The sequence below is a fragment of the Podarcis erhardii genome (genome assembly GCF_964252035.2).
Source record: "Podarcis erhardii genome assembly, chromosome: 6".
Taxonomy (NCBI): Eukaryota; Metazoa; Chordata; class Lepidosauria; order Squamata; family Lacertidae; genus Podarcis; species Podarcis erhardii.
The window spans coordinates 50,570,261-50,585,840 of NC_138510.1; the positions used below are offsets into that span (position 1 = coordinate 50,570,261).

The 15,580-nt window shown below is 42.9% G+C and overlaps 1 protein-coding gene across 12 annotated transcripts in view; it reads left to right on the forward strand.

Moving 5' to 3' along the window:
- Nucleotides 1-3,085: 3,085 nt before the first annotated feature.
- Nucleotides 3,086-15,580, forward strand: part of PTPRF (protein tyrosine phosphatase receptor type F) — a 523,498-nt gene continuing 511,003 nt past the window's right edge. For 3 of the 12 annotated variants that reach the window (XM_081865456.1, XM_081865460.1, XM_081865455.1), the window contains exon 1: nt 4,169-4,345. The gene's annotated coding sequence lies outside the window, so the exon portion shown is untranslated. Of the gene's footprint in view, nt 3,642-4,167; nt 4,346-15,580 lie in introns of those variants that run through there. The other 9 variants (XM_081865458.1, XM_081865461.1, XM_081865457.1 and 6 more) reach the window with 6 other exon arrangements.

The following is a 15,580-nucleotide window of genomic DNA, read 5'->3' on the forward strand; positions in this document are numbered from 1 at the left end:
TCAATTGGAGAACAGCCTTTACCAAAGGTGTCATGGGCTTTGAAGACGCTCAAACTCAGGATGAAAGGGAGAAACGTATTAAGAGGAAGGCATGTTTGGCAAACCCTCACCTTGATCAACTCCTGCTCGGAAACCTATGTCCCCACTGTGGAATCCAGAATTGGCCTCTACAGTCCCTTACAGACTCACTGTTAAGACTATGTTCATGGAAGACAATCTTACTCAGCTCCAAGTGATCGCCAAAGAAGAACTGTCCAATGATTTTTTTACTGGGTGTATATAGGATACCAGCTAAATCACACTGAGATTGTGGCAGCATAAGTGGACCCATAGGATTGGTTGGTCCACCATTAGTTTCATTTTTTCTTTATTCAAAGCAAAACCTGATACCCTTCCAAAAACATGGGAGATCAAGAGAAAAAGGAACTGGTAGAAAAATTTGGATTACAAATTGTAAAAAAGTGAAATATTTAGGAATACAAATAACAATGAAAAATATAAATTTGTTTGAAGATAATTATAAAAAAATTTGGGAAGAAACAAAAAGAGAAATGGAAACTTGGACAAGATTGAAATTAACACTCGGCTATTAAAATGAATATCTTACCAAAACTTCTGTTCCTTTTTCAAATGATTCCCATAATAGGTAAAGATGATTGTTTTAAAAAATGGAAAACGGACCTAACAAAGTTTATATGGCAAGGCAAAAAGCCACGGATCAAACATAAATTATTAACCGACATAAAAGAGCGGGGAGGTTTTGGACTCCCAGACCTGAGACTATATTACGATGCGGCATGCTTTACTTGGATCAAGGATTGGATCAAATTGGATAACAGTGACATTTTGGATTTGGAGGGATGGAACAAAAGATATGGTTGGCATGCCTATCTAATTTATAACAAAGTGGCAGTCCATAAAGAATTTCTAAGCCACGTAATTAGAAATGCATTATACAAGGTCTGGGTGAGACATAGAAGGTTGTTAGAACCGAAAACCCCATTGTGGGTCTCACCGCTAGAAGTAATATCAGTTAAAAAGAAAAATACTATAGGAAGAATGGCAACATACCAGCAGCTCCTAAAAGAAGAACAGAGCCAATTAAAACTAAGACCATACGATGAGGTGACCCAATACTGTACCACATGGTTACAATATCACCAAATTGCACAAATATTCAACCAGGATAAAGTAATAGGATTTGAAAAAGAAGAATCAAAATTACAAAAAGTATTATTACAAAACTCAAAAAAATATATATCCAAAATGTATAATTTATTATTAGAATGGGAATTAAAGGATGAAGAAGTAAAAGAAGTTATGATTAAATGGGCATGTGATATAGGATATGTAATTCGGCTGGACCAATGGGAGAAATTATGGAAATATGATATTAAATTCACAGCATGTTATACAATAAGAGAAAATTTTATGAAAATTGTGTACCAATGGTACTTAACTCCGGTAAAATTGGCTAAATTTTACAAATTAAAATTGAATACCTGTTGGAGATGTAAAAAAGGAATAGGAACAATGTTTCACATGTGGTGGGAATGCTGACCTATTAAACAATTCTGGAATGAAATCTATGAAGAACTCAAAAAGATGTTTAAAATATCTTTCAGTAAAAAACTGGAGGCATTCCTTTTAGGTTTAATTACAAATGATATCCCCGAAAATCAAAGGAAAGTATTCCTTTATGCAACAACAGCTGCCAGGATGCTTATAGCTAAAAACTGGAAAGGCAGAAAAATTCCATCAGTGAAAGATTGGCAAATTAAATTTTGTGAATACATAAATCTGGCAAGACTCACAGCTTACCTAAGGGGACAATCGGACCAGAAATTATTAAAAGAATGGGGTTGTGCTAAAGAGTATATGAAAAAACATTGTTCTGGAGTAAGTATATTGGTATGTAATGAATGATGCTTTACAGGGTTAAAGAAAAAGAAAAATGGTGTAAAAAAAAAAAGTACAAAGGTGGAAGTGATCTAATTAGACACAACAATACAGTAAGAGTAAATTTTTTGAGGTCTTAGAACAAAGGAAGGAAGTCAATTTGTGTTTATGTACGTAATGATATGGTTTTTTTCTGTAGATGTGTGCTTTTTCGTTTTTGTTTAGTATAGTTTTGTTTCCTTTGTTGTTTTTTTTCCTTTTCTTTTCTGTTTTTTTTTTTTGTATGTCCCGGGTTTTTTTGTTTGTATAGTATTATTTTGGATTCAATGTTTGTAATTTTTGTTATGATTCTGCATTGAAAATTAAAAAATTCAAAAAAAAAAAAAAAGGATTGGTTGGTCCATATTTTATTTTGCTTTCGAGCTGGGGAAACTCAGCCAGACGGGCGGGGTATAAATAATAAATTATTATAATTATAATTATTATAAGCTGCTGCTGCTCAAATTCTGCTTCTTCTTACTTGTCTCCATCCCTCTCTTTTTTCTTGTCGCCTCCAGCTCTTTCATTTCAAAGACAGTTTAAGATGTGGCTCTCCAAGTGTATGCCTGCCAATATCTTTTGGCCTCAAGGCTAGACATGCCCCAACAAGCATGGAAGTGTATAACACAAGTTGAGAGGCTTATATTTATTTATTTTTTAAAAAAAGACTGGTTAAAAATGCACAACAGTGCAATTTTCATTAATGATGGATGTTTTAATTATTTATTTGCACATCCCAATATGGTGGCAGTGGGGAGGGGGGCCGAGAAGAGAATAGACAGTACACTGAGAAGCTAGTACGATATGGTAAAGAACATTTTCAGGGAAACTTTCCCCTTCCCCAGGAACCTTGACGAAGAGGGTTGCCGACTTAGCAACCGTACTTCCTCACCTGTCTCTGCTGGAGAGGGTTGTGCAGGCGGGGCTGGAGAGTTCAGGCAAAGACCAGTGAGGAAGCAGCTCCGCCTCCAGCCGGTCTCGCGAATAAGGAGGTGGAGTTGCCGAGTCCAAGCTCAAGAAAAAGGTGGTGTCGGGTGTGTCTGAGTCCGGCCTCTTTCAGATTTGCTAACCTTTAGCCCTGGGGCCCCAGAGCAGTTCACACCTATTCTGACTAAGATGACATGACTCAATATAGGAGGCGGGTGGGGAGAGGGAGGCGGAGATCATTTGACGACGGCAGCACTTTTGTACAGGAGAGTTTGCCTCGCTCCACAATCCCGGGGCAGTTGTGCGCGATACCTGACCCTCGCAGTGTAAACAACCCCCTCCCAATCTCTTCGGGTGAGGGGCGGGAGGACATCAGGGTCCGCACGAAATAAAATAGGCGGAAAGCGCGGGAGCTGAGCAGAGGGTTGCAACAGGAAGAATTATCTGAAAGACGGGTGAGGTGGTGGGGGGGGGGGGATACACAGCTGAAACCGGGATCTTCTGGAGGCGGGAAGTAGCTGCTGCGGAGCTTTAATGGTGTCGATTCTGTGGCAGAGGGTGAAGCGGCTTTCGAGAGAGGAAGCCGACAAATGGTGAAGGAGAGAGAGACGGCGCGAAGTGTCTCCTGGAGTGTGCGTGCATAATCTCTACACCGGGGGAGCCGGATTCTATTCCAAGCCGGTTTACTCGGAAGTCAACCCCGCGGGTCTTCCTCGCAAGAAAAGCACAGGATAGTCGGGCGAGCGACAAATTCTAGGGGCACGACCCCATGAGTGGTGAGTTTCTGTGAGGAACCTGGAGAATTTTGACGCGGGGGGGGGGGCGCATAGTGAAGAAGAGTGTCGGGGCACATCAACTCTCTTTGCACATTAACTCGGCGTTAGCTGGAGAAAGGCTGCGTGCAAAATGTGTTTGCGTGTGAATGGGAGGTGGGGGGGGGGAGAGAGGAGGAGGTCGAGGTGAACCGAGTGGTCGTAGTCGGTTGCGCGAGGAGAGCTGCGAGGAACGCGGAGTGACGGTGAGGCGGCGGCGGGGTGGGGGCGCGCGAAGAGAAAGAGGCGCAGCAGCCCAATTTGGGGGGGTAGGTGGGGGTGTCAGGGGCGCGCGAGAGGAGGAGGAGGGGTCGGCGGGCGGGCGCGAGGCACTCCTGGGCTCGGCGGGCGGGCGGGCGGGCGGGCTGGTTGGTTGGTTGGTTAGCTGGCTCTGGGCACGCGCGGCGCGGGCCTGCTGAGGCGGGTTGGCTGTGCTGGCGGCTCTTCAGGCGGGCGCGCGCGGACTGGGCGGGAGCTCGTGCGAGGGAAGGGAGCGGAGGGGCTCCGGGAGCTGCCGGTGTGTGTGTGTGAGAGAGAGAGAGAGCGCGCGCGCGCGCGTGTTCACGGAGAAAGAAAGAGAGAGAGACGGTGGCGAAGCCCGGCGCCAGCGGCTAGTTGGCGGGTCGGAGCGAGGCAGCATGCGGGTGGCGGCGCCCCGGGCGCGTGTGGTGAGTAGTTTCTTCGGCGTCTCACGGTCTTGCCGGTCACCCGCCGCCTGTTGAGTAGCGCGGGAGAAGGCTTGCCTTTGCTGAAACAAAAATACCTTACCGCTCCCCCCGTTGCCCACCGAGCCCTAAAGCTTCCTTCGAGGTGAGTTGCTCTGAATGCGCCGCCGCTTTCGCCGGGATCAACCTCGATCCCTGGGGCAGAAGCGCCTTCTTTCCCCTTCTTGCCCTGGGATTCTTCCTCCGCTCCCACAGCGGCAACTTGCCCTCCTCGGAGAGAAGAAACCTTTTGGGCCCGATCCACTCTCGGTTAATGGAGTTGTGCGTGCAAGAGGGGGGAGGGGTTGTTGCCCAGTCCGTCTCTTACCTGCCGACGCCATTCTCACTTGATTCCTTTTCTTTTTTTAAAATACAAAAAATCCGGATTTCAGCTGAGGGTTCTTTCTCCTCCCCACCCCGCACCACCTTCACGGATTCTTGGCTGCTTTTTCCACGCTGGCCTCCATGTGTGCGTGTGTGTGTTTAGTTCATATTATTTATTACACGGAGACTTGCATTGTACCTGTTTTGGAACTGTTGCATGATACGGCATGTGTATGTTCTCCTCTCCGCCCTTCCTCGATTTGCATACTTTGTTCATGGTAGGCACAAAATGCAGAACTTTTTGTTTTAATCAAATGGTGGTGTTGGTTGTAGACACTAATTTAAAATAAAGAAATTCAAAGATCCTTCTTCCTCATCGTGTGCTGAAAGAGTTGTTTTTTAGATTAAAAAGAAACCCTAATATGTGAAAAGAATAAGAATGAAAGCATCGAATACTCTTGCAGCCTGGAAACATGAGGTTTGTTTTCCATGTTAATGAACGTGGCCTGGTGACCTTTCCCACTGGAAGACGTAATATACTGTGGTAGCGCCTGTAAGAAAATCAGTCTCAGTGTATATTTCCCCCCCAATGGCGTTTTGAAAAGGTGAAGAATAGACATGATCAGTCTGCCTGACTTCACCTGCGGTGCCTAGAACCTAAGACTTGCACGGTCAGGAATGTTGCCTTGCCTCGCCTGCTTCTCCACCCTGAAAGAAATGTTTAGAAATACAATCTTTTGGATTTGTCCCAGGTCTACCATACAGTCTGGAAAAGCGAAGCAGTGACACCACTCCAGTAAGAGCCTCGAAACCAGATGCTTTCAGAATGCCTGCTTCATCCTTTCAAATGGCAACCAAGAGTGTCGGGTTTTTTATTTCTTTGCTTTGTTCTTTTTGACTGCAGATTGATGGAAAGAAATGAGAGAGAAACAATGAGTTTCCTAGCTTTGGTCAGACTGGTTTGTGGTTTTGTTTTTTTTTTAAACTCAGACAGCTTTAGAAAGGTGCCTTTTTGCTTCAAAGTCTATGCTTTGTGCTCTGAGCTAAACATGGGGTAATTAGAAAACTACCTGAATCACATTTTTTCTCTGACAGTTGCTTATTAGCATTTATCATTTTGTTTGCTTCAAAGGAAGAAGTGGATAAAAAATATGGAGTGTTTTCTGTGTACTTAACATTAGCTTTTTTCTGTGATGCTGGTTTCTTTTTCTTGGAATAACATTTGTGTGGGAAAATGAGGCAATTAAGTTTTTAAAAAATAAAATATAAATATGCAGCATGTTAAATAGTAGTTGGCAGGGAGTGTTAAAAGCTGAGCAAAGTTCCTCTACATGTCAGGGGCTTAGGTGCTGTTGTATTTTTCAGAGCCTTAGTATAGAATGAAGACAGTGGTAGGTTTCCCTTCAGAGTTAGGTGAGAGAATATACCCTGCTACAATAAATTCCTTTTTTATTTCTCTTTTGCCACGTTCAATCTCTGAGGTCTTCTAATATGCTTGTGCTCAAAATGTAAACTTTTGCCCCCTGTTGGACTGGCAGGAGTACTTTAGAAGAGAAGAAAAGGGCCCTTTTAAAATGCAAATGGTGTAGGCACTTTGTCAGCCAGCTCCCACTCAACCTGTTGGTTTCTTTTTAACTGTAGCAGTGACTGGCAGACTGTATGAAATCCCAAGACTGCTTCTGAATATCAGGAATGAGAGTAACATTTTCAGTTTTACACTTGCCAGTTGTTAAACTCCTCATGCTGTTGGCTTTACATGGCTGTGCACAATCCTGAACTATGAATAAATTTGAGTTCAGTATTGTGCAGAGTAATGTAGCTGTGTGAAATATATTAACAGAATGAAGGGAAATGAATGCATGAAACCCTTGGTTATTTCCTTTATCAATTGTTTCAGTTAAGCTGTTTCAGCTCTTGAAAGTGCAAACTAAGTATTCACCATAAAGATTAAAACCATAAAAATTTCCACTCTTAAGAAACATGCATGTATGTAGATAACTTGTATGCACAAAGGGTGATGGTCCGTGGCAATTACTTCAAAGAGTGCTTAGGATCATACTTATTATGATCATACATGTTATCAACTGTAGTTGTGCTGTCAAAATGGCCACTTGTTAAGTACCGTAGATAACTGAATTATACAGAGTGATTTGTTGAAAACATAGCTAATTTCTCAACCCATAGCTATCTTAATGTTCCCAGCGTTTTGCAATCTTTGAATATTGTTAATTCAGCCTTGTAGTTAGGAGGTGAACAATCCCAATTCACAGCCTCCATAATGTTGCCCCAAGTTAACTGGTTACATTATGGAGGTTTTGCCCATGTCTGTCTTTGTCTCCTCAAAATTGTAGGAGGCTCCTGATTTTCTTTGGGCAGTTTTTGCTCACCACAAGTGAACAGGAAAGTGTTGAATTAAAAGCATAAATTAACTTTGCCATGAAAATAATGAACAAATAGAGCACAATCCACCAGGAATGCTGTCTCATTCAAAGGAGTGAGAATGCAGGAACATAGATGTTCTTGAGTGCAACTTCAGTTAATTTATGTGAGACTTGTGCAGGGACAGTGCCTGGTTGATAGTCTTATATTTGCTCCCGTTAATAACCATATATGCTCATCTTTAAAAAGAAAATGCTACATGACAGTTTTAGATTGCCAATGCTGTAGGCTGCTTCTCCTTGTCGCTAGAGGCCCTGGGGTGACAATATCTTCATTTAAAAAACTACTTGATGTGCATAGCACTCATTATCTTGATGCTTGATTCACAGTGGCCAGTTTTATGTTGCTGTCAGTGTACTTTAATCCTTGGTTTATTACTTTGCCATGATGCCATTGTTTTAGCTGTGGTTCTGAGATAGTACTTACATTCAAGAGTGTGATCAACAAACTTAACTTTATCAATAAGAAATCAATGTAGCCTGTTATCACAACAGCCAACCTTGTGAACTAAGCAGTTATAAATCAGTGTTAGTTTATTTGTGTTTCCAGTAGGTTGCTTTTAACTCACTAACTTTGAGGGTGACCTGCTTTGGCATTCCTCCCATTTCTGGAAAAGGCATTCATAGCAAAGAGTTAAACAGCTTATGGACAAAGAGCTAATGCATCCCTTAGCGCAGAAGATTTTTATAATTCAGCTTGGTTATAAATATCGCCATATGCCTTTGCTTGCTTTTTTATGTACTGCTTACCCATGATAGTGTGTTGGCTTTTGGCAGAAACAGTAAAAGAAGTCATAGCCAGCCTTCCTCTGTTCTGCTGAAAGTGTCAGAATATTTAGCAAATAAAGCATGAATAATTCTGTATTGATGCCTTTTGGTTCACATGGGCTATAAGTAATGTTTGGATTGTTTTCATTCTGGTTTATTGTGTGGTGGTGCTCCTAAGAAAGTCTCACCAACATCTTTGTCTTTTGCCAGCAGCAGTTGTTGGAGAATGCGTCTCCAAGGAAGGAAAAATATAAGTGTAACAGAAGAAAAGTCAGTTTTTGTGGGCTTTGAGAAGAATTGCTTAAAGAAGATGAGTTTCAGCTGAGTTTTTGACCTTCTGTAAATCTACTTGTAATATAGGTTCATACATTTTCTTTGGAGTCTATATACTTAAATCTGCAAATGACATTGTTGGAGCCTGCTAATAGCATACTGCCAAAGAAGCACAGTTTTTAGAATGTTGTCCCATTGTACATTTCAATTTCAGTATTTCTTCTGCCAGCAAATGTTTCTAAAAGATGCAGAGCAACTTCTGTAACGAACATATTGTTGCAGATCGTATTGACCTTCATTAGGCCCTAAATTTGGGGCCTTTCTTTTCCCTGCCCCTGCAGTTATGTTACTGTAGACTTTAACTGAGATCAACCTAATCAGGAGTTTCCCCAAAAGAAATGGATTCCTTGGATGTTACTTAAAGATACTTGAATAAGACGAGAGCTTACGTAAACTGTTTCAGCAGAGTGTGATTAACATGTTTGTGGTAGCATAGTGTGTAATCGACACTTTCATATACCGTGGCTTGCGTGATTATGAAAAGGTTGAGATGTGTATTTTATATGGTAATAGGATTGTAAACTTACAAACCCATCAAGTATTTGTTGGATCAGCTAAATACCACTAGACAGCAGTTTTCTGGACTTGTTAGTATATTATGAAGGGCAAACCTTTCTGCATTCCAATTTTACAATGGTTTCTAAAGTGCTTTTCAGAAGAGGCTAAGAGTTAAACTACTTAGTTCCCATTATGGAACACAAATATTATAATAATGGTAAAATGCTATATCTAAGATGTTAGGGGGGAAATGCTGATGTGTAATGCTAATCCAGCACGGAAATATTAAGTGTCCCTTGTACAATGCAGGATAAGAGGATCACATAGTTTTTGAATCATAGAATTGTAGAGTTGGAAGGGACCCTGGGGGTCATCTAGTTGAACCCCCTGCAATGCAGGAATCTAACTAAAGTATCCATGACTGATGGAATAATGTGACAGTTATACTTGAAGTGGTATGCATCTAAAGAGTGCACTGCATGATTTGTGCAATAAAATGGTGTAATGCTTAATTTTTTTTATAGATACCCAGAAATGGAGGTCTGAAGGCATAAATTCAGTAGTGTGGGGGCTTCTGCTGCAATCCTGATACAGTGGTGCCCCGCAAGACGAATGCCTCGCAAGACGAAAAACTCGCTAGACGAAAGGGTTTTCCGGTTTTCGAGGCGCTTTGCAAGGCGAATTTCCCTATGGGCTTGCTTCGCAAGACGAAAAAGTCTTGCGAGTTTTTTCCCTTCCCTCCCCCCTTTTTCTAAGCCGCTAATAGCACTAATCCGCTAAGCCGCTAATGGCCGTGCTTCGTAAGACGAAAAAACCGCAAGACGAAGAGACTCGCGGAACGAATTATTTTCATCTTGCGAGGCACCACTGTAATTCGCTTTATATTTTTTCTAGCTCTTTGTCTTATAGATAACATGGGAGGATATTTTAAAATGCTCAGAAGAGATATGTCATATTGGACAACTACTGCTTGTTAAGAACCTGGTTTATTTCTGCTTGCTACTTTACTGTTAGTTAAATATTAATTTAACTTGGATTTGCTCAGTGGATACCACAGTGGTTATCTCTACCTCGCCTTGCAAAACCTTGGGGCAGACTGCTTTAAACAATTCACATTTCTTAATCATGTTTTCAAAAATGTTGTCTTTTAATTACTGTTAATGCTCTGCTTTCTTAGTCAGCAGTTTTAACTTCTACTAAAACATTTTTTTCATCATTATTAAAAATATTGGCCAAGAAGTCATGGTTATTGCTACCTAGAATATTGTTCAGACTTCTTGCATGTGCAAAGCAGTCTCAAGTTACATTATCTGAATCAATGACTATGTGCCAACAGGGGAATGGGGAAATAATTGCAGTTTACAGAAAAGTGATGGCTGTTGCATTGAATTTCAGTTGTAGGTTTGCAGGTTTATTAATGTGTCTGACAAGTGGGAGTTGCAGTAAAATGTGGAATGCTCCTATTCAGTGTCCTATTCAGCCATGCCTTCTGCTACTATATCCCATTCCCTCTCACCCTTTGTTTTTCTACCCAACCCTCAAAGCCAACACTTCATGGCCACTCAGTCTTATGGCTTCATGGCATGTTCAGTCCCCCTTGGGCTGTCTTGCGGAGCAGTTACTCCTTTAGTTTTTCCTCATGAATTTTGTTTTACTTCTTCACACCTTGTTGTTTCCCCAAGCCTACTCATGCCTCCTGTTTGTATGTCTGTGATCCCGTTCTAGCTGTATAAGGCTAGCTACTTGGATGTGTTTGGCATTACAGTCATACCTCGGGTTCAAGTAGCTTCGGGATGAGTATTTTTGAGTTGTGCTTCGCGGCAACCCGGAAGTAACGGAGTGCATTACTTCTGGGTTTCACTGCTCATGCATACGCTCAAAATGACGTCGCGAGCATGCACGGAAGTGGCAAATCGCGACCTGTGTGGACGTGGGTTGCGTTCACTTCAGGATGTGAACGGGGCTCCGGAATGGATCCCGTTCACACCCAGAGGTACCACTGTACGTAGTATGTAAAAGAGGGACTTGCAACAGAATGTTGCAGTGTGGCATGCTCCTGTTCAGACTGCTCCATTCCATTTCCCTTCCTGCTTGGCATTCTGTATCTACTTCCAACTATTAGTGAGCATTCTGTGACCATTTGGCATGCTCAGCCTTTATTGAGTTGCTTTTAGTTAAGTTTGTTTTTGAATTCCTGCAACCTCTGAGATTTTGCAAAGCTGCCTTATATGCTCTTATGCATGGATGGTTCCATTTTGGTTACATTAGCATTGATATTCACAGATTAAATATCGGAAATAGAGGGATGATGATGATGATGATGATGATTTGTTAACACTTTCATTAACTTGTATTAGACTTGACTTGATCAAGTTGGGCCCTTGAAAGACCTTTCAGCACAGTAGGATGGGTTGAAATGGCATGTAGTTGTGCATGTATGTTGAAATGGCACAACGTGTGTTCATTGCCTATTGATACCATTGAGAGCCCAGATGACATTTTATTAGGCATTCATTTTTTCTGCCCTTTCTCCAAGGAGCATAGAGCAGTATACATGGCTCTTCTGATTTTAACTCCTCAGAATGATCCTGTGAGATCGGTTAGGTAGAGAAATTATGATTGGCCTAGTGAATTCCGTGGTTGAGTAAGAGTTTGAATCCAAATATACTTAGTGAAAGTTGAAACCAGTACAGCACACAGATTTTGGAAATGAAATATATCTGCATTTGGCAGGAATTTACCTAGGTCTCCTGCATGGCCAGTGTGAATTTTCTGTTATTGAACCATCTTTTCTTTTGATTAACATGTCTGTGTAGTAGATATATTTCTGGATGGAATTGTTTTATTTCCTTAGAGTATTTTTTTCTCTTTGCTCTTTACTTTCACTTATTATGCATTTTGCTTTTATTTTGCATTTTTATGCTGTGAACAGCAAAACTGGGAGGAGCAACAGATGTGGCTTACCTTTAGACAGTAGGCTACATTCCAGCAAGATGTTTCTATGTACCTTTCTTTATCCAGGCAGGGAAGAGGCATTATTTGAGTTCAAGGACACTTCCAGGCAAGCAAAAGAATGTAAGGAGGACTTGGAGCAGGACTTGGGAGGTATGGGGTCTGTGAAGAAGGAGCGAGATCTGGGGATAATGCTGAGGGTTGAATAGAGAGACCTGGAGTGTTGCATTTGGCCCCTGTACCTGAGATTCCTCACCTCTGCTCTAAAGCAAAGTGCTTTCACATACATGATAAATTATTATTATTATTATTATTATTATTATTATTATTATTATTATTTTAAAAGTAAGTTTCAGAGCCAAAGAGGTTGGGCATAGGAGAGGGAGGAAGTTCAGGAAAAAAGATAGCTGTAGTTAATGCTTGTCAAATAAAAATTGGAGTATTGGTTTCAGCATAACCTTGTATGAGATTGGTGGCGAGTGGTTATTCTGTGGTGTCTTACGTGTCCTGACCTGTTACATGGATTTTTTTTTAAAGTCTCTTTGTTTAGTGTAGGCATTTACAGAGTTCATATGCATGATCAAATAACTTGTGGTGTTCAGTTACACAGGTGTTATTTGGTCATAATTACAACTGCTCAGCTGGAATCAACTATTTCTGCATCAGTGCACCCACATCTTCATTCAGAGGTCCATAAATTTTGTGTTGGCTCACTAGCCAGTCATTCTCAAGTGGAATGAAACGATACCTCTCTCCTACCCCAAGGAAGGGATCTTGCTTCACTGCATGTGCTGCTTCAAAGAACACAGAAAGAGAGAGCACTTGTTTGTTCAAGATTTGGGTCCATTTTATTTTCTCTTGGTGGCAATCCTCTGGTTTTTCACTTGAAACAGACTGGTTGTTGTTGGAGCCTTAGGAGAGCCTTTCAGCTGCAGCCAAGCTCTGTGGTAGTATCTGTACTGCCTGCAGCTGCACCATGAGGTATCCACGGCAGCAGCATCTCAAGATGGCCTTTAGCACCTGCCTCTTAAGGAAGTCTTCACTCTCACTTTTGTCTCTAGCCATATGGCAGGAAAGAAGGAACAACAACAGAAACTCCTGTCAACACCAGCTGTGTATGTATATCTGAAAAGGGGGCCTATGAGGAGGAGAATGTCCACCCTCAGGACCCATCTGAGGCAGCATTGCAAGGGAAGCCAGAGAGAAGTGGTAAGGAGAGATAGTGAAATGAGTAGACAGGGAAAGTTGAAGGAGGAACTTTGGGTCTGAGGGGAGGGTTGAATGTGTCATGGTGGAGTAAAGAACAAGGCAAGTAAACAACTTAGAAGAACCCTACCCTAAGCTACAAGGAAGGTGAGCAACTTCACTAACACTAGCCCCCATCCCCTTCTCTCTCTTGCCTTCTTCCCATTTCCCCAACATTTCCACAAACATTTGGGAAGATGGTGGCAGAGCTCTGAGAGGCAATGTGTACAATTTGTACAGTTTAACTTCTCTGAAGCCCAAGGTAAAAGAAGACCCTACCCATACTTCATATACCGTATTTTTCGCCCTATAGGACGCACTTTTTCCCCTCCAAAAATGAAGGGGAAATGTGTGTGCGTCCTATGGAGCGAATACAGGCTTTCGCTGAAGCCTGGAGAGCGAGAGGGGTCGGTGCACACCGACCCCTCTCGATCTCCAGGCTTCAGGAAGCTCTGCGCAACCCTCGGGAGCGCCGGGCTCCCGAGGGTTGCGCAGAGCTGCCTGCGCTCCTGGGCTCGGCGCAGCTCCGTGCAACCCCCCGGAGCCTGGCGCAAAGCCGCGGCGGGCTCCCGAAGGTTGCGCAAGCTCCCAGAGAGCCGTTCTGGGGGCTGGGGTCGGGGGAAGCCCGGGCTTCCCCTGCCCCAGCCCCGCGCCTGGGGGGGGGAAAATAATTTTTTCCCCTTTTTTTCCTCCCCCCCCCCCAAATCTAGGTGCGTCCTATGGGCCAGTGTGTCGTATAAGGCGAAAAATACGGTAATCTGTGCATGCCACAGCACTCAAGGGTGAGTAAGTTGCTCTTTCTTGCATATAAATCAACATGCAAGAGACCCAAACCTCTTCTGGGTTCTCTGCAACTCCTGAAAAAGATGACAGGATTTGCAGGACCGTGCCCTTGTTCTTTAGGAGCTTGCACTTTACATCCTGATCACTTAGCACAGAGGTTGCCAACATTTTTGAGCCTGTGAGCACATTTGCAAACTGGATAAATAGTCATGGGCAACTGCTCCTACCACAACCAAGCACACACACCTCATTCTGCAAATGCTTCTTTCAAGCCTAATTTCAACAGTGGTAGGGAACTCTGCAGGTGCCAGGGAAGGACTTGTGGAACATTGTTGTCCCCAATTATTTTCTTCCCAGGTTTGGGGAAGCAAGAAAAATCCTACTTTACGTACTGCAATTATTAGAGAAAAATAAGGGCTCTGATCTGTCTAATAGTGTTACCATAGATGTCGGGCTGGCAGGCCTCTGATGAGTGTGCACCAGGGGCAGCAGGGCTGGCTCAGGAGTGGGGGCGGTGGTTTGTAGAGGCTTGTACCAGCCAGGAGGCAAGAATTGGAGGCAGGGAAAGCTTTAGAACTAGAGGTTGGAGCACAGGATGCCTCAGAAGAAGACGAGAAAGAGGCAGTCAGGCAAGTGAAAGGCTAGGTGCTTCTCCACCCTTTTCTGTACTACTGTCTCCCAGAACCAGAAGGGAATTGAAAAGGGATGCATTGAGAAAGTTTCCACACTGGTGCAGTCTCAGGCTGTGTGCACGCGTAACCCTTCAGATGAAGGTATATAAACTGGTGGAGGGGGAGTGGCCCCATCATTGCTGCAACTGCTCCATAGAGTGTGGACCTGGGAATAGCTGCCTAGCTGTTAGATTGGTGTGCATAGACATACAGAGATGTAGAAGCGACTGTGTTATCTTTGACAATAAATACTTAACTGTCTGCAGTGTGGATTTCTTGGCTGGGAAGTGTCATTGACAATAGATCGCAATCTTTTGTACCCTTTCGCGTTGACCTGGTTACGGTGCCAGAGGAGCATTTTCACAAGCAGCAAAACATTTGTACAGGATTATTGCACATCATGATCTATATGGCCCTTTTCCTACACACAAATGTATGAATTAAGTTAAAGGGCCTGCAGAGGAAAACACAAGCAACCTCTTTCAAATCACATCCTGAACAGACCAGAAGAAAAAAAATAGACTCCCATTGACATCTAGGGGAGACAAATGACTTAACGCAATCAGTCTTGAATTGTTGTTAAGTAGCTATATACCTTCTGTGACTTTGCTTCTAGCCAGTGTTAGAAAAGTTAGATAATCTGCAACATGGTACAGTGAACAGCTATGCAAAGACCTGTTACTATTATGCAAACATAACATTAACTGGATTGGACTGTCTGTCCAGAGGGGGCTGCAGCTGGCATACCAGCTGTAACTTGTGAAAGTTGTGTCAGGCCACAGAAGCTGCTTAGGCCTCCAAAGTCAAGGCTGCAGCTAATGATACCCTCAGATTATAAATTTGAGACTTTGGAAGAGTTGGTTGAATGCTACTACTACTCTGGGCAAATAAACCACCATCTTGTTTGGATTGACATTTGTTAGTCATCTTCTAGCCCATTAGATAATCCTGTTGTTGACTCAGCACTTCTATGGCTTTATCTTAATTTGATGAGAAGTACAGTGGTGCCCCGCAAGACGAATGCCTCGCAAGACGGAAAACCCGCTAGACGAAAGGGTTTTCCGTTTTGGAGGCGCTTCGCAAAACGAATTTCCCTATGGGCTTGCTTCGCAAGACGAAATGTCTTGCGAGTTCCTGCGGGTTTTTTCCCCTCCCCCCCTTTTCCTAAGCCGCTAAGCCGCTTATCA